This window comes from Lycorma delicatula, chromosome 2 (genome assembly GCF_047948215.1).
Source record: "Lycorma delicatula isolate Av1 chromosome 2, ASM4794821v1, whole genome shotgun sequence".
NCBI classification, from domain to species: Eukaryota; Metazoa; Arthropoda; class Insecta; order Hemiptera; family Fulgoridae; genus Lycorma; species Lycorma delicatula.
The window spans coordinates 173,751,724-173,779,340 of NC_134456.1; the positions used below are offsets into that span (position 1 = coordinate 173,751,724).

At 29.3% G+C, this 27,617-nt stretch overlaps 1 long non-coding RNA gene across 1 annotated transcript in view; it reads right to left on the minus strand.

Annotated features, from left to right (window-relative positions):
* Window positions 1-539: 539 nt before the first annotated feature.
* LOC142320322 (uncharacterized) overlaps window positions 540-27,617 on the minus strand; it is a 178,109-nt gene continuing 151,031 nt past the window's right edge. The window contains exon 3 of the long non-coding RNA XR_012755347.1: window positions 540-632. This is a non-coding gene — a long non-coding RNA (uncharacterized LOC142320322). The remainder of the gene's footprint in view (window positions 633-27,617) is intronic.

The window sequence follows — 27,617 nt, forward strand, 5'->3', positions numbered from 1 at the left end:
GAAGCCGGTGGAACTGGACAAAAGTCGGAAAAATTTAATAGGAATGATTTCATTTTTAGATTTTCTTACATTTTTATATTTGTCTAATGACATTCTAATTCGCCGCGTTAAATTTAATTTATAAACGATAAATGAGCCGCTTTTATTAAAGAACGACTCAATCAACTTCTCAGTAAAAACACCTGTTATGTCTATGACCTTTAACCAAATGTTTCGTACATTATGTCTACGCGCAAGATGTGTCTACAGCGAACGGTGCGCAAGGATAATAAAAATAATTCCATCACTTGCATCAGCTCACTTCTATTAGCAAAACTATCCGTTTGCTGTTGGAATACAAACCTATACGTAACGTTTAAAAAATCTGTATTACTAATCCTCGAAATATAGAAATATGAGTATGTTGATTTAACCCGTTCCAAATATATACCATTTAGATACAAACTAATAGCACCGGTATCTATCTTTTACTTGTAAGAATACACACCTGTGTATACCACTTAGATCAAAATTGGACTAAAATCATTACTCACGAATATAAGTCATCATCACTCCCGGTGACTTGTTCCTTATGTCACCGCTGTCTCCATCCGTTTCTGTTCCAAGGCTTCTCCTTCGTCCCCTTGCAGTTTCTGAAACGAATCATTTTGAGAAAAAGATTTAAAACTTTTCTTCCTTAAAAAATTAATCAATCAATATAAATAACTTAAGAAGAATAAGGGAAATGTGAGAATGAAAAATGGAGACGCTTTCGAAAGAAGCAAAAGAACAGCAACAGGAGATAAATATTAAAAATTAATTCATGACTGATAAAAAAAATTTGCTGACAAACGTTGCTCTTTAACATAGGATAATTAAAGAGCGTGCGGTGACAATTTTTGTTTTTATTTTTTTTCAAGTTATTACTTCCTTGTACGAAGTAAAGGAAGTATTGTGATCCAGAGAAATTTCGGTATTCCGATTTCAACGAAAATATCCATTTTGACAATCCCTGAATCCATTTTGACTAGTTTCGGCGAGATGTCTGTACGTACGTATGTATGTATCTCGCATAACTCAAAACTGATTAGCCGAAGGTTGTTGATATTTTGGATTTAGGACTGTTATAACATCTATTTGTACACCTCCCTTTCTGATTGCAATCGACTGAACCAAAAGTGTCCAAAAAACCTTTTTCTTAACTGCAGTAATAAGCCCTCATTGAGAGATTTTAAACGATATGTCATCATATGTGGTACTTATTTTCATTGGTTCCAGAGTTTTAATCAAATGAAATTTTAATCATAAAATATTTGGATCATAGAAGGAGAACGCACATCGGTTCGAATTAGAATTCTACTTTTTTAAACTTTTTACTTTTTTTATTTAAATTTATTTATTTATTAATAATTATTAACCTCTGATTATAAAAACTTTTACGATATATAATAATTCAGTATTAACAATAAAAAAAATAAAAATATATCAGAAAATATTAATGAAATTAAATCTTATGTATTTTTCATTTTAAAAAAATGTGTATTTGTAATTTAATAGGCGTAAAGGGAAGTCATGTAGTGCCACATCAGATTTTTTAAATCTAAATTCACGCACATTTATATATACACACATACACACACACATTTATATAGACTATGACACTCCCAGAAACGTAAGGATTTTAATGTGTGGTCATACACCTAAATCGGTTCTGCCGTTGAGCTGCTACAGTGGAAAACATACCAACATACACCCTTAATACATTACAATCCTTTTTGGAGCAGTCGTGTAATAACCGTGATCTGTTTGGTTGAGAGTTTACCAGATGCATGCGAAAGTTAGCCACCAACCTACTAATACTCCGTTTGAATTTTGAAAATCGGAAGATTATTTACCGAGATATAACAGCACCTCATTTGATAATAAATAAAGAAGGAATTGACCACAATCTTCAGAAAGCTGATATAATTCGTTCTTTTCCACTGTACAAACAGTGGTTGTAAAGCCTTCAATTGACTAAAAGAGAGCTCAACAAGCCTTTACTATGAATTTTTGAAATAATCCTACTCTGCTCAAATAATAGGATACTACAAGTTCTCAGTAGAATATTTAAAGCTTTCGATGGTTTACAATTAAAATTTGACTAAAACTAACTGTAATTACAATTATATTTTGCAAATGTAATCGATGTCTCCTGCAAAACTCAAATAAAATACTAATCTATAATGTAAATGTTTACCTTCTACTTTCATTATCGTTGTTATTTCTTTCCAATAACAGCAGTTTTCATAATCTTTCAATCTTTTATCCCACACTGCAACCCGTTCGAATACTAAAGATATTAATAATTCAGTATCAATTATATCACAATTCACAATTTCAAAACAATATGTTTAGGAAAATATAATATTAACTCGGGAGAACAAAAATCGGCGGCAGCTAGCCAATAAGTAACCAACGAAAAGGAGTAGATAAATCATACCGCGAGCTGGTAATCGCGGGGAGCCAGTGCGTAGGTTCCCCGTCCAGCGGTTACTACTAGAGGCCTGATTTAAATACAATACCACATTCTCATTAGCAGGTTTTCGCATATCAGCAACCTTCAACCAGGGATCTGCGACTAGCGTTCACTTAGCGCTTACCCTTACACACTGCCGTCAGCTAATGTAATTGCCTGCGGTTTCTGTTTAATTATACGGAAACATATTTACAAAGCGGCTTAAAAGAGGGTTTGCATTTTAATAGTGATTATGGTTATTTTGTTATTTTCATGTAGAATAACTCGATTAAACTCATCGGGTTGGTATAGTGGTTAACGCATCTTCCCAAATCAGCTGATTTGGAAGTCGAGAGTTCCAGCGTTCAAGTCCTAGTAAAGCCAGTTATTTTTACACGGATTTGAATACTGGATCGTGGATACCGGTGTTCTTTGGTGGTTGGGTTTCAATTAACCACACATCTCAGGAATGGTCGAACTGAGAATGTACAAGACTACTCTTCATTTACACTCATACATATCATCCTCATTCATCCTCTGAAGAATTATCTAACCGGTAGTTACCGGAGGCTAAACAGGAAAAATAAAGAAAAGAATATCTCGGTTAAACTCAATGTCGGTGAGTATATAATTTGTCTCTATGTGAATTTTAGCGATGAAAACAGATTGTTAAAGAAAAACTGATATATAATAGCATTAGATTTTTTTTATATATATATATATTTTATAATTGTAAATGTATTGTATAAATAAATTTATATCTACACTTACACTTACAGAAAATGTTACTTTAAGTCAAAAAAAAAAACGAATCACGTAGATAAAGGTTACGAAAATTTAAATCAAGACAAAGTTATTTAATAATTATAATAACAAATATTTATGAAAGAAATATTAATATCTCATGTATGAAAAATTATTACAGCATTATCACCAAACAATACAGCATTTTGCCTGTTGAAATAATAACAATATTATTTAATAATCTCCTCTCTCATTCTATAGACCAGGATACATCTACAAAAGCATTGAAATTTCTATATGAGTTCTCTAGTTTCATCTGATGTAAATGAAATTAACTGAAAGAAAAGACAATGTTCTTAGTATACTTTATACTCAAGGGAGCATTAAGTGTGTAGATAAAAATGACTTCAGAACATTAATGGAGATTACAAATGCTTAACTACTGTTCTGTTCAACCAACAAGATCAGACTGACATGGTCCTTAGTCACCTAAAAAAAATCTTATACATATATATATATTTTTTTTAATTCACTACTAGTCGTAAATTCACTACATTAATTTAAGAGAACGACTGTTCACTAGAAATTCCACACCGTTTATAGTAGAAAAGGTTAAAAAAAAAGAATTATGTGGGTTTTCAATATTCCAGGTCTGACATTTTCAATCAATCAATAATCAGAACTAGGATAGTGATGGTATTTGTATATAGGAATATATGTACGAGTATTTTACTGCAAATTATGTTCTTAAACAATCGATAGTAATCATATCTTGCAGCTTAATCAGCAGTGGTTTTTCTTAGAAACCTAATATTGGTATGGGTAGACATTGAACATTCTTCTCAATACAATATGAAGCATAAAAACTATCGGTCACCATATCATTTTTCATCGCTGTTATCAAAACTAATTTCATTTGAAGATGTTCCATACAAAAGATCGATAATGACTCATAAAATATTTTAACTACTCCATCAGTTGCACTTTCATTCCAGTTTTTGGAAGATTTTCCTCGATAATTAAAAGAGTTTGTCTTGAACAAAGGTTCCGTAATGAACTATTATCACATTATGTATAGCCAATTGCACTAGAACACACATACTTTTCTAAAGGCCACTCTTAAACACTAAACAACAAATTAAGGTGTACAGGCAGATTTTTACTCTCCATTTTACTAACCTTTACTTGTTCCCAGAAATAGTAATTACGGATCCCATCATTCTTTTATACCAGAGGCTTTAGAAAATTCACTTCCGAAATATAATCATGATCTTAATCTAATAGATTTAAACTGTATATTTATTGTGCTTATCTGAAGATGAACTATGTACGCATACAAGAAAAATACTGATACCGCCTTCATCTACCTTAGAATTATGAATCCAGATCTTCTGGCTAACTCTTTTCCTCCTGTTCGGACAATGGTTTCAAACTATTGGAACCTAAACTTGACTCGAATTTATGTAACTCACTTCGGGCGATAAACAGCTTGAGAAAGCAGTATCTTTAAAATATTTTTAGAATTTCAAGGCACTTTTAGGATTTAACCTAGTGATCAGACTACGGTGCGGAAATTTTGTAACAAAAAATGCCAAGCCGATCAGAATTTAAGCCCAGGATCTTTCGGAAAAAATCACTTAACAGAGGTTGAATCACAGCCAATGAAGCCGGCTCAATTACAGCCACTGTACGGCAAATTTAGGAAAGTAAGGTTTACGAACACGTGCTCGTCTGTTTTTGGATATTCCCTAAATCAAAGAGATATTTTATCAAAATACATTACAAATTCCAAGAGAATTTTAAGTGCAGGAAATGTCGTTTCACATAAATAAAACTTTTTCCACTAACATGAAAGGTTATGACCCATAAATTCGTACAACACCTCAAAAAATGTTAATGTAACAATGTAAAATAAGTGCAGCTAATATGTGTTTGTTTCAAAAAAAAAAAAACATGATTAAAATGAGATGATATTTAAGTCGTTTCATTAAAATAGAAAGAAATCTAAATTCAACATCCAGAATTAACTTTCGTGAGCAATCAATACTTTATGTAAAGCATAATAATAATTTAAGATACCCCTTCAAAACAAGCTATTTACTGAACACTACGTTTACAATGTAATGGAATGGAATTCATCCACATACTTACATTTACTTGTGAATGGGCTTATACATTCAAGAACGCAGGCGTGTACAGTCACCACATTGATTTTATCTCAATTACAGAACTCTAAAGAAAAGCATTATTAATTTCTTTGTGTGCAGCCTTCCTTTATGCAGCGTACGGAAAAGAATTAAACTTTTAATAATAATCGATTGTTTTTAATATAAAACGTTCTTAACCTTAAAATAATGTACCTTGAATGAAAAAGAAACAGTCACTTAGAATTTTACGTAAGAATTTTAAAAAAATGAAAATAGAGGAAGGAATATTTCACAGATAACATTTTCCCAACAATAACTGACATTTAACTCAAAGGCAAAACACGGCTTACTACGTTTCTAGTGTGCCTGTCTTCTTATGTTATCTCGTAAGAATGAACAATGAAAGTAAAGTAAAGCTTGTTAGACAAGCTTTAACAAAGAAAAGGAGGGAAGAAATGTGGAAGTGATGAGCAAGTAACAAGTGGTGGATGTAACTTGTAGTTAAAAACTTAAGATATTGATGTTACCTATTGTAACATTTTATCTTTCCAGAATATCTGTTCAAAACTCATTCGTGTTATTCATTATTAATCTTCCCATTTCAAAATAATAAAATTCAATTTAAAATCAAATCCATTATTATTTTAAATATTATTAGATAGATTAAAACAAAATTAAACTACATCAGTTTTGAATATATATAAAACTATTCCTTTGATTCCTACCTTCCGATTTGAATTATAAGCATGCTTTTGTGCTAAAAATTATAAGAACTTTTATTAATTTATCCAATTAGTAGCAGGTGCTGATTCACAAACGGTTACAAATTAATACACGAAATTAAATTCCTACAGGATGAAATATTTTTTTAAAAGTGATCATTTAAGATTTCAAATAGTTTTCCACCATTTTTATCCTATCATGTATGTATAAGATAGGATAAAAATGGATAAATACCATCTATGTATAAGATTTTGACAAAAAGTTATTTTACATTTTCATTCAATGTCATTTTTTCTCTTCTGTAGTCATGTTTATTTTTACTTTTGAGTTTTTAACCGCTTGCGACTGGGACTACCAATTTTCCAAAATTTCCCATGTTACCAAACGTCTAGACAGATTCAGCGACATTGCCTACTTAAATAATGTTACAGTTTGTAACATTATTAGATATATTAAAGAGCTCACTTTGTGTACTCTAATCTAACCCCACTCAAATGTTATAATTATATTTAAAGTTTTTAACTCTTATTATACAAGTTTTATTTTACGAATAGATTTTTATTTGGCATAGAAAGTGGAGAAAGATATATTCCCAATTAGTTACCCAATTTGGTTTTCCATCAGTCGAATTAAATTTTAGTTTACTCCGGCTATTGTAGTATTTAACAAAACAACATATCTATTGTTTGCTATCAGATTCCAAGACTTTTGAATTGATGATTCTTAAGCCAAAAAATACCTAAACCTAAGTTATAACATTATGAATGTTATAACTTAGGTTTAATTACATATGGGTTTCCTTTATACCTGGATTTTATTCTACGGTCTTTGTTTTGGAAATGGTTTTATATGTGATTACAGTTTTTTTTTTGTGTTGGATTAACTTTTATTTATATATTTCGTTTAATTTATTATTTATTTTTTCTGATTCTTATTTTCCCTATATTAATTTTTTTTACAGTTTTCATATAAATATTTCTCTTTTTTTTATACTTCTTTTGTGTTTTTGTTGATTCTATTACATTTTGGTTGTTTGAGGATGATAATTTTTTTGTTTTATCTTTTGATTTTAGGATTACTCCTTTAATTTTATTTTTGGTTTATTTTTATCTTTTTTTGATATTTTAAGTTGTTTATATCTTTACTTGAATTTTATTTTTTTACATTTTTTTAGTTCTATGGGGTTTTTAAATCACTCTTCTTCGGTAGTTTTTTGGTATTTGTTATTTTAGTTACTGGTCGTTATATTCTGGTTGATTTTGAGTGCTTTGTTTCTGATCGTTTTTTAGGATTTTTAAATTGATCAGGTTTTATTTTACATAAGTTTACTTTAAATATTTTTAGGATTTTTTTTTTACTGACCCGTACATAAATTTTGTAACACGAAGAACACAACTGTATAATGATTGAAGTATATAATTTATGCAATGATTGAAATATACATATGATTGGCGACGATGGCGATAGGACGTATCCATGAGTCAGTGAAACAAATATGAATTTTAATTAACATTTTTGCACTTTCAACACTTTTCACCTTCCTTTTCATCTTAAATGTGTTTGATACACATAGGGGGGTAATTCCCAATCCAGCAATACCACATTTATGGGGCTTTGTGTTGATGGCGTGTTATTAATGGTGCACAAGCATTTTCTTTATTTAGCGTATTATAAATACGAGGTATGTACTTATTATACCAACCCCTAATTAAATTTGTATTTCAGAAACTTTTTAAACCTACAATCACGAAATTTTGTTTGACGTCTTATCTGTAAGCAGTATTAATACTACAAGTTATGACACAAATAAAATGATGTTGGGATAATACTGATGGAGGCGTACTTCTAGGAAGATATGATGTCCTCAAAATAATTTCCTCATATAATTTCTATGATGTCAAATCATGGAAATTTTTCTTTTCATGGTTACAACACTAGAAAAAATACATAATAAAAAACTTTCTTAAATTAAAACTAGCAATAGAAAAATTAATAAATTTTTAACTTAAATATTTTCATTTCTAACAGATGCATTTCCCTCAAGTTTTAAGTGTTGTTTCTTCACATTTTTCTATGTACTTTTAAATCTGTTGACTTTAAATTTATTGCGTCATCATTTTTCGTTAAATGAAGAGTTACCAGGCTTTTTTATTTATTAGTATGAAATTATACGAACTGTCATACATATAAATTAATATTTCATTTAGACCGTTATTAATTAAATGTTATAAAAATACTAAAGTGATATATAATATATAAATACAAAATGTGTATATGTGTGTCAAAATTATTTGCTGTTATAATCTGTAGTTTGGGATTATAGATTGTAGTTCCTAACTATAACGAGGTTAGATATCGGTATCTATCCACATTATAACTGGTTAGATGCTAAATACTAAACAGATCCTAAACGTACATTCCAAACAGTTACATTCTAACTGTTTAGAATCTATTAAATTCTTTGAATATGGAACACTTAAAGAATTAGTTCCACACTAATCTTTTGAGTGAGTCTCATTGTAGAACTTAATATTTCAGACGGAAATATATGTAGAGATAATGAAAATAAAGTTAAGTAATAATTTACTAACTTAGAGTTTTATTTAGAAAATGTAAAAGCGAACTACGGTTGTTTTTGATACAGAAGATATAAATATGATCATTATACGCGCTAATATTTTGAATCATGTTAATTTTTAGATAGCATCCAGATTTACCGAAGAAATTTAATATAAAGTGACTATGCAACTCTCATAAACAATGTAGATTAAAGATCAAATTAATTTTTTTCTTTTATAATTTTTTATATTTATTTTTATAAATTTTAGTACTTTATGTTCTCAAAACAACGTAATTTTAGTATAGGTTTACTTTTCCCAACATAGAATATTTTCAATTTACTTCTACCTCACAGTTTCATAACTAAGGTAAAATTCTCGTTGTATGCTGTTTTACTACAGTCAATGTTTTTATTATAAATATAAACATTTCATAAATAAATCATAAACCATATTATTTAGTTACATGTATTTATGTAATTATATAATTTATGTAATACGAATACATACTAAGTATATATATATATATATATACGTCGTAAGACGTAGAATTGATATTGTCCAATCGATTCCGCCATTTATTTTCCTTTTTAATATAAAACTGTATAATATTATAATCATATAAATTTAAAATTACATTAACTTATCACGAACAATCAAGTTTAAATAAATTAAATAATATTTTCAATATCATTTATAAATTTATTATTCATTTGCTATTAATTCAAAAGAGTCAATTAGTTAGAAATCATTAAATTAGAAATCAATTATTATGATAACTAAAATGTTACGATACAATAATATGTAAATTTAAGTTTATTTCGAGTTTTTCCCTGATAAATTAACTTCAATATAAACACTTCAAATGCACAGTTTACATTTAATAAAAAGAAAGAAAAAGGTGAACATAAAAATTAGGGAATTACCAAAGCGAGTAATAACCCACGTTGACAAGGTAGAGTTAGAGAGAAAGAGGCAGAATGAGTGGGGGTAGAAATGCCACAAATTGCTTGCATCCAGAGGACCGCTCAAATTGAATTTCCACAATTGAAGCATTTATTCATCCTGCCCGTGATTAAATTCCCCATTGACTGTCCAGTGGAGCCCCATGTACCCCTCGCCTATCTTTCCCACGGGCTGGTTCGTTCACTATGTTAAAGACGAAATGTTCGTTCAGTTAGTTCATCTTTCCAATACATTGGAATCCAATTCCAACAAAATTGAATGTTGAACCCCCTTAACCAATCACCAGTATCCTACAAAAAGGTTACTCTTTTAAGAAGGCGATATATTAAATTCTTTTGTTGCACAGTATTAAAGTTGTGAGTACATATCTATTTTTGTTCGTATATAAAAATAATAACATTTATTTTCAGTAATCAAAAATAATTATTTTTCCAGATAATTAATAAAAATAATAAAAGAAACATTATGTCATGGTTAAATTGTTCAGTTAGTTTCCGTAAAATTTAGTGCTGTGGCTTTATATCAGAAAGCTCAGAGTTCTACTCCCACAGAGGATTTGATGCAGTTGTTAAGATTCATCATCACAAAAGGATTTCCTTCTACTTATCTAAGGAAAGAAAGAATTTCGAGGAAGGGCGTAAACTTTTACTAACATAGGACTGCAATTTTAACTAACATAATTTACTTTGTAAGTTATATTAAAAGCGTGTTCAAGTCCAACAATCCAGTATAAACTATTATTACCATTTAGTTATCTTTCTCGTTCACTACATTTTTTTCGTAAATCGGTGCTTGGATATTAATAACGAGGATACTAGTATTTTCCTTAAAATATATTGCATGATTACTTCCCAAGTTATGTGAGTACTTCAACTGTTATTTGACATACGTTACCGGTTGATAGATGAAAGTCAAAAATCATGTGCCCCTATAAGAAAGGGGGTAGATCTTGGGGCACGCTTCTGACATTGATCATCAGATAAAAACAAGTGCAAACAGTGCCACTATCCCCTCTCCATTACTGGGTGTTCGGTTACGTCATTGCGCACTTCTGCTCATCGTTTAGGTGTTTTTTGTTTTTTTTTACGTTTGCATGTACTTAAATTATTCTACAGATCCACAATATTACATTAATAATTGACTTTGAATGGTTGAACACACATATTTCAAGTGAGGTGATACAATACGCTCGCCGTGAATAAGGAAATAAAATACAGATCTCTTCTTAAATTGGTTTTGATGGAATCCCTTCTGAGAACTAAGAGATAAATTGGAATTAAATTGCGAAGGAATTGTTTCTCTGACTAAAAATTTAACCGAATATCTACTGTTTTTTTCGTCAATTTCTGACATTAAATTTGCATGAGACGTTGTTATGCTGCAATTAATCTTGATATACATATTGCGAATAAAGTGCAATAAAAATAAATTTATATTTATAAAAGAATATTTGAAACTTGTAGTTCATTTAGAAATGACGAAGTCAAAAACATCAGCGTTGAAATATTCGTATCACTTGAATGGGGAGATATCAACCTACACAAATTTATATTGACATACAGTACACGTTTTTATGCTTTATTTCTAACGAGATGAACAAAACAAAATGATGAATTTTGATCATAATAAAAATATTGTATTTTTTTACTTTTATTTTTTTTACATTTTTCGCTAAAATTTAACAATTTTTTTGATTGATCAATAATATAAGTAATATTAAAAATCATTATAGCAATTATCAGTAAAACAAACCAGTGATTTGTTTATTAAATCAGTGGTTGCTTTACTAAAAACCAGTCTAAATATCTCATCTTATTTACATCACATGTAATGGTATTTTATATACTCTATAAAAAGTATCTTTTGAATCCATTTTAGTAACTCTTTTATCTTTCATGCAAAACTCCTCTTCAGTACTGATATTCACAAAACTGATTGCGTTTTCCTCACTCGAATCATTGAATTTCTAGACTTTGTAACGTACTAAATAAACACTGTGATAACACATAGCTAATAGACAGTTGAAATTTCATCAGTCGATAAGAACACCCATATAAAATATACAACCTCATTTCAAGATTTACAGCCAGAAGTTTATAGCTTAGTATATCGAGTCCTTGTTTCTGTTAGTTAACGATCTTTCTCAAAATTTTAAACCATTCATTGTTACCCTCTTTGTAGCTGGCAGAACTGTATCTGTATCCAAAGATAATTATTTCATAGTACTAGAAAATTCTACGGTAGCAGTTTAAAATAATTTAACACTGGATGGATAGCTTTCTAAATTCAAACATTAAACCACCGAATTGTTATCAGAAAGACGAAACGTTGCTAATTGCATGAATATTACTCCTGTTAACAATGATAATATTTCTCTTGGTGATAGTTTTTTAATTTCTGAATGTCTTGATAGATGATAAAATTTGATGGGACGATAAAATCGATTTCGTCTGCGTCTTGACTAAGATGCTCAGTAAAACATTAACCTTCTTATTATTATTAAGTATTCATTATACCTACATATATTCCCAATTGAAATATGATGTAATTTCTTGAGTCTCGTTATATAGTCAAGACAAGTTTTCAAGACACAAATATAAATTATCAGTTTGGCGCCTATAATTATGAACAATTGACCGTTATTTATTAAATTAATTGAGCTTATATGAACTTAGTGATTATATTTAAAAAATATTTATATATTTTACATATTATTTAATATTTGAATATTAGTAATTTAATATTACAAATTTCCTTGTTTTGGCTCAAAACCAACACAAAACAGAAAAAGATATTCACTTATACATAAAATACTACCATATAATCACAACATGTATGATAAGAGGTTGGCAAATTTCTTATCAAACAGACGAAAAAAGTGTTCTGTAATTCATCATAACACTCTTTTATAAGAACTGAGATTATCAACAGTTTCCAAAACAATTTTTTTTTTAAATCTCTCTAAATAAAGTCTCACTTCAAGAAAGCAAACCATTACTCGTTAATAAGTCAGGAATATCCGTTTAATTTTTTTTCAAAATAATACATAAAAAATGCATTAATAAAAGCTATGAAAACGTATGAAAAAATTAAAAGCTGTCAATACTTTTAAATAATAAAAAATAATGCATTAATAAAATTTGCCTGGAGTCATCGATAGTAGTGGTTGTATCTAACAAAACGAATTTTGACACTTAAAAATTTAACAGAAATTATAGATATTTTGCTTTCGTATTAACTATTTCACTGCAGCAAATTTATAAAACAAGGAATGGTATTTAATATTTATTAATTTTTTTGTTAAAAAAGAAGTTTTCTTTTATGTAAACAAAAGCGTGTGAGATGATTTTCCAAAATGCATTTTGTAGTATAACAATTCTCAAGAGCACAAACAGAATGAATATTTCATATATTTTCCTATCAATCATTAGATAACCAAAGCGTTTTGAAGTTTTAAGCCCTTTTATATCATAAAATGAAACATACATAAGAAATGAAAAATCATATCACCTATTTTTTTTTAATATTATTATTATTATTATATTATACTATATTATTGTACGTTTTTTATATTATTATTGCAATTCAATGTAGCGGGAGAATCTCTGCTTTTCAATTGCAAGGTTATGGATTCAAAACTCGGTCTTGGCATATGTCATGTGCTATAAAATTTATTTATTACCAAAAAAATTGTTACTAATACTATTAAATAAATTGTTGAGGTTATTTTTTCAGGCGATACAAAGAGGTATAAACAAGTGCGGATTTACATAGTTATAAAATTTCTAATTTATGGTGTGTTAGAAATATTTTACCGCCATCTTGGATCTGCCTCACTGAATCAAACTTTTTTTTTTAAATATGAAGTGGAAGTGTGATTCATGAAGAGAACGTGTAACATGTTATGAGAAAAAACAATGGCGAAAACCGTTTCTCGATGAATGCCTTCATTATTGAATTATAACGAATCAAAGTTACAAAAACTGAAAAATCGTGGTAATAATAAAAAGAGTTAAAACGCCCGTAGTAACATTTTTATTTGGTGAGTAACTTTCATAATTACATACAGTAACAAATTTTAAACAGTTAATGTTAGAATCAACGGCTCAAACACTAATAATAGCAATCTTCACAATAATAAATACCACTAATAATAATACACAATAGCTAAAATTTTTTTTTACACCACTACAAATTAAATGGATTGATCAGCTAATATTATTTACTTTAATTATCGCAACGTTTAATTTTTGAACTTAAATATTTTTCGTCCTAAATTACTTAATACAATAAATTTTCAAAGCATACCATTCTACAAGAAATGTTCAAAATTCTTCCCTTCCACAGCTTGGCAGTGCGATAACCTTAAGCAATATCCGTTTAAAACTTATTTCATGCTTAATGGTATACGAGCTGATTAGTCATTTTTACGTCTTTTTATGTCGTCAAAGTTTACAGGTTTTTTTTTTTGTATAAATAATGTACTAAGTAATCCCAAAAATAATAATTTAGAGGATACAGATCTGGCGCCTTGGTAGGGCATTCTATGGCTTCTTTACGACCTATCCGATGATATGGAAATGTTTTATTTAAAATTTTCAATGTCCGTAGACAATAGTGAGGAGACACCCTATCTTGCTGGAACCATAATTTGTCTAATTGTTGTCAAAAAGTTTTCTAAACATTGCTATAATCCTAAGTTAAATAATTGCCAGAATTAAAATAAAAAGGTATAGCTATTTTGTTTTTAAATCTGAATTTTTATAAATGTTTAACGATTAGATTTACGTTAATATTATATTGTAAAAGAAGATAAATAATGCTATCTATAACATTAGTGCACTTTATTTATTATAATAATAATAATAAAAATTAATAATAATAAATATCTATTTTTACAACCCTTTCTGTAGTTCCTTTGTTTTAGTTTCCCTTCTTTGTTTTAGGCAAATAGTAAGACTGACATCCTTGTCAGGATAAAAATAATAACTAGTAATTTTATTAATAAATGAACTAGTAAGAGTTTAAAATTTTTTATGCAGGTATTCATTTTTTCTCTTTTCTTACCTTAATTAAAATATCTTTACTAACATGTTGGTGTAGCACTATAATAAAATATTTCTTTCATTTTAAAAGTAAATATTAAAAGTAGAAATTAATAGAGTAATATTTGTAATTAGTCAATATTTTTAGCTATGTATATATATCATCGCTAATAACCTTATTTTTATTAATTTATTATGATTTTTCTGTTTTTATAAAAGAATTATCCCTTAATTATCTTGGTGTACTACTAATTAATTCTGCTACGGTAAGAAGATAATTAAGAATATACTCGTATTTTTGCATTAGATATAATTAATTAGTTTAATAAATTCTTTAAATCTACAGAGAAATGGTTCAGTGAAAAAATGTAATAAGCAAGCTTGTATCTAAAACCTACTGTAATTCATATATTTAAATTATCCATCTAAAAGTATCGACGAACACCAAAAACAAAAGTAATATTTTAATACAGAATAAGCCTTTAAATCAATAATAAAAAATCTTATATTATTATTTTCTCGGAATAAATATAAAGTAATGCCAAAGAGTTCTAGATTTAAACTCCATGAAAAATCAATTTAAACTCAAAAAAAATTATTATTAATAAAATTATACAAATTGTTAGAAATGCATCAAATTCAAACAGAAACTTTTTTTGATTCTTGGCAAAAAAATTAACTTAATTATTCGTGATTCGATAAAATGAATACATACTTACCGAGTGAGCACATTGGTTCATTCAGGCTTAAAAGTGCGCATTCCTGCACTTATGATAATTTAAAATTACAGATTTGAATTTATATTTTAACTAAATCTTAATTATAAAAAATAAAAATTAAGTTATACAATTTACAGAATATCATATTAACAAAAAGACAAAGTAACTTAGTAGGGAAAAATCAATGGAGTGAAAAAGAGATTTGACAACTCTAGACACGTCCAAAGCTTTGATTCGTCTCAATTTGAATAAAGCAATATGGCCGGATTCTGTCTACGTTCGATCTGTCAATGTCATTCGACCCGCCACTGATTTGAATGATAATGGACCAGACAAAGATCTGCCTACCAGAAAGAATCGATTCGGCTTAGCTTATACAAACTATCTTCTTTAACTTAAGCAAATTAATTTACATTCATTTTTTAAACTACCACCTTCCCTCCTTCACTTGTTTCATATACCGTACAGGGAGATTTTAAATAACCATAAACCAAGCAATTGATTTTTTTGAAATAATAATTTCCCAATAATGTTGAATGAAATAGGTAGCTGAACAGTGTGCATTTTAGTTTACAACTTTTACAAAAAGAAAACGTGAACAGATTTTAGAAAATCAATAACATATTAAAACCAAATAAAAAAACAAATTTAGAAGGTAAAAGTCACTTCTGACCAGAAACAAAAATGAAACTAGAAAAAACTGCAAACTGAATTTCTTAGAACCTGAGGAGAGCAGGAAATTTAATCTTTCCCCAGTTATTAAATGATTAGATTAATTTAATTAATATTATTATCATCTCAATAATTATTAACATCTGTTTCTTTTCTTAAAAATTAATTTTAGAATTATTTGTTAAACCAGTGATAAAGTTTAAAAATTAGATAAAGCTCAGTCTAAAACTAAGGTATCTACGCTAAAGGTTGAATACCTAGATGTATCACACAAAAAATTCTTCCTAATATATCTCAAACACAGAAATAAATGGAATCCAAGATAATAGGTCAAAAGGATAAAAATACAGGAAAATTTGTTTTAAATAAATGATACAAATAAATTAATGATGGAAATAAATTACCATCCGACGTAATGTTAATCGAAAATTTTAGCTATCTACAAACGGTATTTGTTCAGCCAGATGGTGAGTTTAAATGTTACAAACACTGGGATTTAACTACTTTTCAAAGTATTTAACTACATTTTAAATTTAATACATACCGTAATCATTTTTATTGATTTACTTCATAATTACCAATAGAAGCTTTTTTCGTGCTTGTGAGCCTCTTAACTAGTTCTATTTATTTTGCTTGTTTATATTTTGTTTCTTAAAAATTTATAGTTATTTTTTATATCTAATGATAATTGTTATGATTTTAATTGTCGAAATGCACCTTTCGTTTACGCATTCATATTTTTATAAATCATTCTTGAGAGTCTCATATTGCTAATTTAATGCAATAACTTTTAGCTTAACTCTCTGTTGAATTTAACATATTTGTTATTGTTTCTATTAGATTGCGAAACTTTCTAAATTTTATAACTATTTTCAATACATAATATTGTTTAAAACCCTATAATAATATTAATACATGTTTAGATCCGATTTTCAAATAACTGTACTTATATCTCACTTGATAAGTTAAAAAAAAAGTTTGTTTGGTTTGATTATTCCATATAACGTCTCTAATTTTCTTTAATTTCTTATACACCCAGTGTCATTTGGTTAATTTGCATGAATCATTTGATGTTTACATTATGAACGTATAACCATTAATTTGGCCACAATAAAACATCACCATGCTCAACGCCTTTTGGCATTAAAAACAATAACTTTAATAAAAATAAAAGTATTAATTAATCACTGACAAACAAAGCTATTATTATACACTGAAACAGTTTTTATTATTATTATTATTATTTTTTTTTTTTTAATTTTAGGGGCATCGACTGCTATGGCCATTAGCTATTTTTTTTTCTTGAGGTTTTTAGAGGCATCGACTACTTTGGTAATTAGCCCCGTCCCATTTCAAAAAAAAAAAAAAATTAAAAAAAAAGGTTCAAATTTCATTATGTAATACAACTTTCGAATCCAATATTTACCGTCTAGGCTTTCCTTTCGGCCATCCTTTCTTGCACAGTTTTTCCATTCTACGAACGGCCTCAACTTCTGATGAAAGTGTGTCTGAGGCCTCGGACATGGCATCTTCTTCTCTTTCTGATGCCAATGACGTTCACCGGCTTACATCAGGTGATGAAAGCTTCGTTGGTGCAGTTAGCATCGTTGCTATTGAATCTAAAGTAGCAAGCGATGAACTTTCAGCGGCTGACGAGCTGGATTCGATCTCTAACGGAGTGCTTGGTCCAGCTAAAATAGACGCTCTCACCGAAGCTGTTCTTTGAGCTTTTTGAGGCTTTATTGGTACAGTTTTTATATCGTCTGTGTCTGGTGCTTTCTCAATAATGACTTGCACCTCCATTTCCGTAGACTCAGATTTTTCCTGTACTCTTGTCACAATTTCCTTAGCCTTGTGACTAGACGGCGGAGTTATCTTTTTGTCTTTGCCAGATAAATCAAGGTTTTTAACTATTACGTCAGTTGGTGGGGTTATGATCGCAGGTTTTGCTGGTATTTTATGCTGCGTCGGAACGTTTCTTATATCAACGACGTCAGTCTGGGAATGAGCCTTCACATGTTTAATTGGTTCTGATCGACTAGTCGACTCAATCTTTGCATCAATGATTTTTTCTATCATTGTTGCAAGACTTGGTGCCGTTGTATTAAGCAACTGCTCTACGTTAATTTTTGATGAGGAAGGGGCAGCAGCTGCTTCTGCATAAGTGGTTATGCATAAGTGGTTCTGCATAAGTGGCATAAGTGGTTGAGGTGTTCTTTGACTAACAATTTTCTTCGCTTCAGGATAACTAGCGAAGCGTTTTAACTTCCTGAATGGCCGTTTCCGTTTTAAATACTAGGCAGTTCCTTGATCGGCAATTATGGTGCCCTTTACAATTAATACAGATTGGAGGGTCTTTACATGGATCACTCTCGTGTATCTTCATTCCGCACATGCAAATTTCTTGCGCTTCACATCTTGCTGCAGTGTGCCCGAATCGCTGACGCTTAAAGCATCTCATAGGCTGTGGAATGAAAGCACGTACATCAAGCCGATGTATGCCAGCTCGTACCTTTTCAGGAAGGTTAGGCCTATTAAATCTCAATACATGCGAGGCCGAAGGAAGAACCTCACCATTTCTTCTCATTGTTAGTCTGCGACACTGAATTATTCTTTGACTCGACATTTCCTGTACTATTTCTTCTGTACAGTTTAGAAGATCGCGGCAAACAACAACTCCTCTAGATGTGTTAAGGGTGCTATGCGGTTGCACAGATACCGCAAATTCACCTTCCAGAAAGTTCTGGCTTTGACTGTCGTTTATAGTTTCGACGTCCAATCCGTTAAAAGTCTTCCGGATTTCCTTGACAGGTCCGCCAGCACAATTAGCTGTTTCTCTTGCGATTAAGAATGGGCTAACCTTTTGGAAGTTACCATTCTCTTTCGTAATAATCAAAAATCTTGGTTTGGGAACATTATTTCCAAACAAAGACTTTCTCAAATCTCTACTGATTCTATCAGCATCTTTTTTGATTTTGTCTGATTCCTTGCTCTTTTTCCTCTTCGCCTGTGGCGAATTGGAAATTTTTAAACGAGGGTGTTTACGTGCACCCTCTGCCACGTTAGATTATTCAAGAATATTCATCGTATTTATTCCTTCTGTAGCAAGGCTAGCCGCCGGGGTACACCCCCACTTCAGGGCTACTAACCTTGGAGGTCCGATCCGGTACTCCGGTGACACCGGCATATGTCCTGGCAGAGAGCGGATGCGCAATCTCTGCACTGACTCAGGCTCCTACTCACCGAAGCTTTCAGAGCTCCCATGCTCCGACATACATGGGCACCAATTATAAATGCCTGCTATCGCAGGGGGTATGTGGACAACGGAAGGGTCTCCGTTACACCTGCAATAACATTGACCCTGGCCGCCACATCATCAGCTCTAAATATAGTGTGAGTCCATTTCCAAATCATTTAACTGTTCATATCCTGCAGGTGGCCGAAGAATCCAATCCATGTGGTGACCTGAAGGTGGAAACAGGTCAAAAGAAAAGCATATCCGAGGAACTTACTCGGAACCCTATTAGCCAGCTATGTGTATTGTAATAAGTACAACTGTTGCCGACCTTGACGTGGAACGTAGATGTGTTCCAGACGTCGGGATTACCTACCTCAGGGCAAAAATTATTATTATTATTAATTATTTTTAATTATTTTATTATTATTATTATTATTAATCTTAAATAATAGGAAATTAGAAAGTTATTAATTACGTAAAATTAAACATTATAGATTATTAAGACAATTTTTTTTACACGCTACAGTAATTTCCATTTAATATTCCCAACAGAAACGTTAAACTTATACATTGATCGAAAAAAGTATTAAGTACACCTCTGAATAGTAGGTAAAACCTATTCTTTAACAATATAACTGTCATTTAAAATGTTACTCGATATTGGTGGAGACTTACAGTCCTGAATGCTTTGATTTAATAAGAATTAACTTCTGTGAAACACGATTTAATTAAAATTACACGTGTACCAAAACTTATTTATGAGAAGCAACATTATCAAATTAAGCTGTTGTAGTTAATGCCAACTTTGAAGTTGGAGGCAATAAAACAGTTATAAAAAAAAAAACAAAAAAAAATAAATTTCTCAAACGTAATATAGAATGGAACACTTCTAAGTTGCATTTTGTTATAAAATACTTTATTAATATGAATTAAAAAAAAAATCATCAGATAGTAACAAGAATATAATATATAACAAAAATAATAATAAAGAAATATCACTGAGCTTGCTTTAGAAAAGCTGTAACTATTAATTAAATCTCAGACGAAACTAACGTAATTTAAACTTTAAAAAATAATATACATAATGAATATGAAAATAAGTGCTCTTGCACACTCACCCTCCCTCTTCGTACCACTGTACACACACACACACACACACACATATATATATATATATATATGTACGTATATATAAATGTTACCTAAATAGTTTTTACTTTAATTTATTCTAACGAAGCAGCTGACAAAGATAATCCTGTATATTTCATATCCTATGCAGAATCACAATCTTCATCTAATTTAGCATTAAGTAACTAATGTTTCAGAAATATTCAAATGATAATTCAGAGACTGAAATAGAAGTAAAAATAGTAGGTATCTTTAATTATTTATTTCACTTTTTCAAGATTATATGTTTAATTATAAAAACCCTACTTTTAAAACAAAATATATTCTAGTTCTTCCTTCACTGGATTTAATAAAATAATTGTTTTTTCTTTCTTATTCGTCTTCTCTTCTACCTGGTGTCAGATGTCGAGGTTGTGAGAGTTCTACATACTTTCTAGTCTCCAGCCATTTGTCTCACTCAACTTCAGTTTCTTCCCCGTCTTCCAAAGCCGTTCATGTCCTCATTCTCTACCGTTTACTGAGTCTACCTCGACCTTTTCTTCCGTCTATCTTGCATTCCCACACGCTTCTGAGCAGCCCCTCTTCATTCATTCTCAAGATATTTCCCAACCATCAATTGACCTTCTGTCTTCTTGATAATACTCGTAGGCTTTGTATTTAGGATCGCTCTTATGTTACAGTTTCTAAAGCAATCTCTTCTAGTTTCACCCAACATCTTCTAAGATATCTCATTTGTTGAGTCTGCAGTATCCTTTGCTTCTCTCGACATGGCGGTCCCGGTCTTCTGCAATATGGTAAAGTAGGAACATATGTGAAATTAAAGAAAGCTATTTTAGTTGCCAAACTCACCTCACTCATATTTAAAAAGTCCCAAAGTAGCAAGTAACAGAGCCTACCACCAGCAGTTCTATTATCAATTAATTATTTTATCATTTATTTTGCAGTTTATTCAATACGTCTGGAATGTATTTTCTATTCACCAGATTTAAAATAGTAGGGATTAGTTTTTAAAATCCTTACTTAAATTCAGCAGAAAATTTTCGAACCTTTTAATAAAATCACTGACTTGATACTTACAAACGCTCTTTCATAAGAGCAAACAAATGTTCTCATAAAGAGCGAAAACATAATAATTAATTTTCCCTAATTGATTTTTACAATTTCTCTACGACTATCTACGCAGATTTCTTAATGTTTTAGTAAGTCTAAATTGACCTTACTTAAAATTCTTCAGAATATTTTTTTTTGACTCGATTGAAATTATAGAAGTTTTTTTATTGCCCTGCAATTATTCTTCAATTTAGCAAAAATCTAAAATTTATCAAAATTTAGCCAAGTTTTAGAGGGATATATATATATGAGCACATAAATTATATAGGAATATATATATGCTATGATGCCAAGAAAGTAAGATCTCTTGGCATTATACTTCTACAGCTCTGCTGCAAGAAGGAAAATTGTAATCAGTCAAAAAATGCGATACGGATTTTTTGTATTTTTCCACGTCTCATGACCCAGAGACCCCAAAAACTAAAAACTGGGGAGTATCGTTCGTAGGTACGTATAAAAATTTACGTGTGTTGACATATTTCAAGCTTAATAACTTTTTACTGGATAAACTGATTTCGATAAAATTTTGTACAAACAAAAGAATAAAAATCATTAAAATAATGAAAAATATAAAACTTTGAAATATAAAAAGAATTGTGGGGTAATTTGTGATAAAATTTTGGAGCCAATCTTTTCAGAAATTTGCAAACATAACCACACTTCATATTAAGCTCAGTACATGCGTGCAAGATTATCTAACCATTTTTTTTATAAAAAGTTGACTCAAAATTCTCTCTTCCCCAAAAATTTAAACAAAGCTATATTTTTATTTATTTCATCTTTTTTAATCAAATTTTTATATCTTTCTAGGAATAGTAGTAGTGCAAGTGACCCCAAAAAATTATTTGAGGGTAGAGGAGCCAATCAATGTAGAAATATCATTTTTTGAATTTTTTATATTATATTTTATTATTATTATTATTATTATTATTATTATTATTATTATTATTATTATTATTATTATTATTATTATTATTATTATTATTATTATTATTATTATTATTATTATTATTATTATTATTATTATTATTATTATTATTATTATTATTATTATTATTATTATTATTCTAATGTATATAATGTTATAATATTTATATAATTATAAATGTTATAAATTATATATAATGTTATAATATTATTAAAATGTATATAATGTATGTAATGTAGAATAAAAGTTAAGCCTTGATTTAATTTGAAGGAATTAATTGCGTTAAAATTTAAATTCCTAAAATAAGGTAAACACATAAATCGAATTGCAGCACCCGATAAATTATAATTTTGTTAGGCAAGAAATACGTAGTTTATAATGTCTTGAATAAAATTATTGAATATTTCAATAATATATTAAATCAAGGCTTAACTTTTATTCTACTCTATTCTAGGCCTAATATATAATAAATGTTTATTATATCTAAATTTATTGCATATGAAATTGATTTCATGTTGCAGGATTATTTGTATTCATTTAAAAATAGTGAAATGGAATTCTTTAAAAAATTGTTATTATGTCTTGAATAAAATTATTAAATATTTCAATAATATTTATTGAAATATTTATTTATTTTAGTTAGTACGATAACTAAAAGAAACTCTACATGGAAAAAAATCAAAAATACTGTAGAATCGTTCCAAAAATTTTAGTGTTTATTGACTAAAGCATAAAAATTAACCTTGTCTTCAATGATTTTCTTAGAGTTAAAAAGAATTACGTATTACGTTAAAATATTAAGTTATTATTATTACTTTTAGAATTATTACATTAGAATATTCGTGAACTTATTCTGTTAAACAAAACCAAATAATAAGAGTGTCTTGTATAAATTAAATTTCCATTTACCAACAATTTAAAAAGTGTAAATCCTAGTACTTTCGGAGCTGTTACTCTATCTTCATGGATTTTCAGGGATATTAATTTAAATTCAAATCAATAATCGTTTTTAAATTAAACTGTTATGTTGATAACAGTCGGTTGTCAAGAATAAAATTAATTCGTACGTCAATAAGACAGTTACGTCATGTTTGTAAGATGTTTGCGACTGTTATGAAAGATTTAATATTAAATGAAATGTTATTGGCCTGTTAAAAATTAATTATTATATAATTTGTTTATAAAGGATATATTTATCGTAACTGACCTGTTCATTCACCAATTTATTATTATTTAAATATATATGAAATTTTTCTAAGATACTGGTTTTATAATAATTATTATTGTATTCTAATATTTTAATATATTCGTAGGGGTTATAATTATGTCCACTATATTTATGTACTTAATTATTTTATTATTAGTTGTATACGGTGTTTTTGATTTAAAAGTTTTAAATATTTTATTAAATTTACTATAATTTATATTGTATTAAATTTTAGCGTATTCATTTATTATATTATTGTACGTTAGCTTTATTTTATCTTTTATGTGCATTTTATTTTTTATTCTGGTGTACAATTTATTTATTAATTTAATATCATAACCATTATTTAAAGCTATAAATTTAATATTATTCATTTCATTATTCAATTTTATGTTATCATATTTTAAGTATTTTAATTCTCTATAAATTAATGAATTAAAGTTTGTCATTTGTTGACTCCAAGGATGAAAAGAATTAGAATCTATTGTACGAATAGTATTTTGTTTTGTTGGCTTTCTATAAATATCTGTATCGATTTTATTATTGATAAAGTTTTTGTTACATTTTATGTCCAGGTAATCAATACTAACATTATTTTCTCTGTTTAAAGTGAATTTAATATTATTATTTAAGAATTTATTTCTGTAATTATTGTATTTTTTTGGTTATATAATATCAAGATGACATCCACATACTTTGAATATAAAATAATTTGATGTTTATTAATTGTTTTGGATATTAGGGTGTTTTCTAGTTCATTCACAAGGATATCTGCTAAAACAGCTGAAAGTGGAGATCACATACTTAGACCCTTTTCCTGTATACTATGCTTAGTAAATTAGATGAAAGTGTCTTCCTGAATGATTTAGTTAAACCAGCAAAAAACTTACAAAAATGTTCACCTACCTTATTTCGAGCTAAGCTAATACCGTATTAAAAATCTTAGTTAAAATCATCATAAGTGATAATATTATGGATTATTCTAAACAAAATTTTGATTTAAAAAAATATATTTTATGAGTATTGTATCTACCTTTTTTTAAGGATTATAAACTTTACACTGTTAGCATATCGTAGAAAAAAATTGCCGATAAGTTGATAAAAGTAAAAAATCGGATGTGGACACCACATGACTTGTGTTATGACATTTACGCCTGTTAACCTTTTTACGTCTCTTAAATAACATATACACTTTTTTTTTTAATGAAAAGCACATAAAATTTTATTTCATTAATAACTTCTGATATTTTTTTTTTTTTTTTGTTATTACTGAATTATTATTTATTGTAAAAATGTTTTTACAATCAGAAGTTAATAATAATTAATAAATCAATATTTAAATTAAAAAAAAAAAAAGTTAAAAAAAGGAGATGAACTCTGATTCGAACCGATGTGCCTTCTTCTTCTAAGATCCAAATATTTCATTAATTAAAATTTCATTTCGCTATAACTTTGGAACCAATGAAAATAAGTACGAATTACGATAATATATCGCTGAAAAGCTCTCAATGAGGGCTTACTAGTGTAGTTACTAGTGAAGTCCAAAATCGAAATGTTTTTGGATTTTTGGGCACTTTTGGTTCAGTCCATTGCAATCAAAAAGGGAGGTGCACAAGTAGATGTTACAACAGTTCTAAATTCAATATTTCAACATCCTACGGCTAATCATTTTTGAGTTATGCGAGTTATATACGTGCAGACGTCACGCCGAAACTAGTCAAAATGAATTCAGGGATGGTCAAAATGGATATTTCCGTTGAAATCAGAAAACCGAAATTTTTCACGATTACAATACTTTCTTGTACTTTACAAGGAAGTAAAAATAATTAGTTAAGGATAATTTTTTAAGGTACAAATTAGAACAAAAAATTAATTTTTTAAATGTTTTATAAAAAATAATTAAAACTGTGTAAATAATAGGATTGAAATTCTTTTTCTTATTTATGAAATAAATTGTGAAGTAATGAATACAAAGATATCACAAATTAATTATACTATCTGCGATACCAGAAAAAAAGAACTGATTATTATAATGAACAAAGAAATACATAATAAAAAACAAATCAACCGCGAATACAAACGGTTTCATATGGACAGACAAAGCAACAGCCCACGTCCACAATAGCGTTTATCCATAAAACTCATACCATCAACAACCAACTATCGACAACCACGTCAAAATGGAAAGAAAAAGAACGATAAATACTTACAGAAGAGAGACAGAGTGAGAGAGATTTGCTTAACTTTATTGTTGTAATAGTATTTTTTCAGCAGTAACAGCATCCAGCCAATATGGTTTAATAAACCACCCGAATATAATAGCAAACTTTTCAATAATGGAAATCTATGAAACGTCTCTTATCAATTATTCATGCACCATTAACAGACAAGAGTGAAAATCTGCCCAAGTTTCACTACCTTTTTCAACATCGCAGGATTGTTAGTGACCACTCGTATCATTATAAAATCAAATCAGTTAAAGTTTGAAATATGTTTTGTAATATTAGTTTATTTATGATATTAAACGCTCTTTTATAAAATTTTACTTACATCCGGAAATTTATAATTTCCGGTACTTTTTTTCATAGGGTAACCCCTATGAAATCAAAAATGGACTTATGTTGAACAGAATATTATCCAATGTCAGCTAAAATGGTTAATAATTTTCGAGTCAATTTACTATAATGCTGTTTGAGACTGTAAATTACATTGTATAAACAGATTTAATGTTTTAAAATAAAATTACGATATTTTAAAAAATTAAATTAAAAGTAATTAATTTTTCAAAGATCTAAATTTATTGTACTAAAAACAGCTGTTTTAATTTTTTTAGAAATTCATAACATTTTCTGTTAATAAGTTTTGTTCTTATGGGACTGCAATAACACTGCAGTGTAACCGGTATTCCAAGGAAAGCGAACCCTAGGTGGCTACTGCAGCACGCTAACTGGGATAGATTTAAAGAACTGGTAACTGAAAACGTTGAAGATTTACATTTGACAGGTGACGGAGCTCAAATAAATGAATACGTTACTTTGCCAATCTTGTAATGCGTGCTGCTGAACTCAGTATACCCAAAACGTCTGGATTCATCGGTAAGAAACCTATTCCCTTGTGGAACAATGAATACAAATTAGCGGTGCAGGCGTCAAAGAATGCTTTTAATAAATAAAAACGGCATCGGAATGAGGCAAACTTTGTCGAATATAGAAAACGACTCTCGCAGACTAGCAGGACATATAAAGATAGTAAACATCTAGCGTGATGCAATTTCCTAGCCTCGCTTAATAGACACTCCTTTGTGAGGTATGGAACAAGATCAACAAAATCAAGGGAACTTATAAGATCAATCATGTACATGATCTGGTCGAGAATAGTCGCGTAATTCACAACCCTTACGACACTGCGAATATTCTGGGTGACAGGTTTTCTCGGAACTCGAGCGACTCAAACTTTGATAACAATTTTCTGAGGATTAAAAACAGCCCTGAATTCAGTTTAAAGGACATACTTCGACCGAATAACAACATCAACCAGGATCTGAACGCCCCTCTCACCTTGAGTGAATTACGAGATGTACTTGCAGGTCTAAATTCTTCTAGCCCTGGACCTGATAGAATACTGTATGCCTTCGTATGGGAACTCTCTAATGAGGGTCTTCTGTTCACCTATTCACCATTATTGGAGGAAGGAGTGTTTCCGGACGTCTGGAGGGAGGCTGTCGTCATCCCTGTGGCTAAGCCCAATTGTGAAATCACTTCAGCAGAGAACTACCGTCCAATTGCTCTAACATGCACCGTTTGCAAGGTGGTGGAGAAGATGATAAATAACAGACTGAAATGGCATCTGGGAAGAATCAAATTCTTCTCACAATGCCATGGGGTAGATCTCATTTCTACCATGTATGGATCCTAGATAGTCCATCATCTAGTATCTATACAGACAGATGTGTGTGA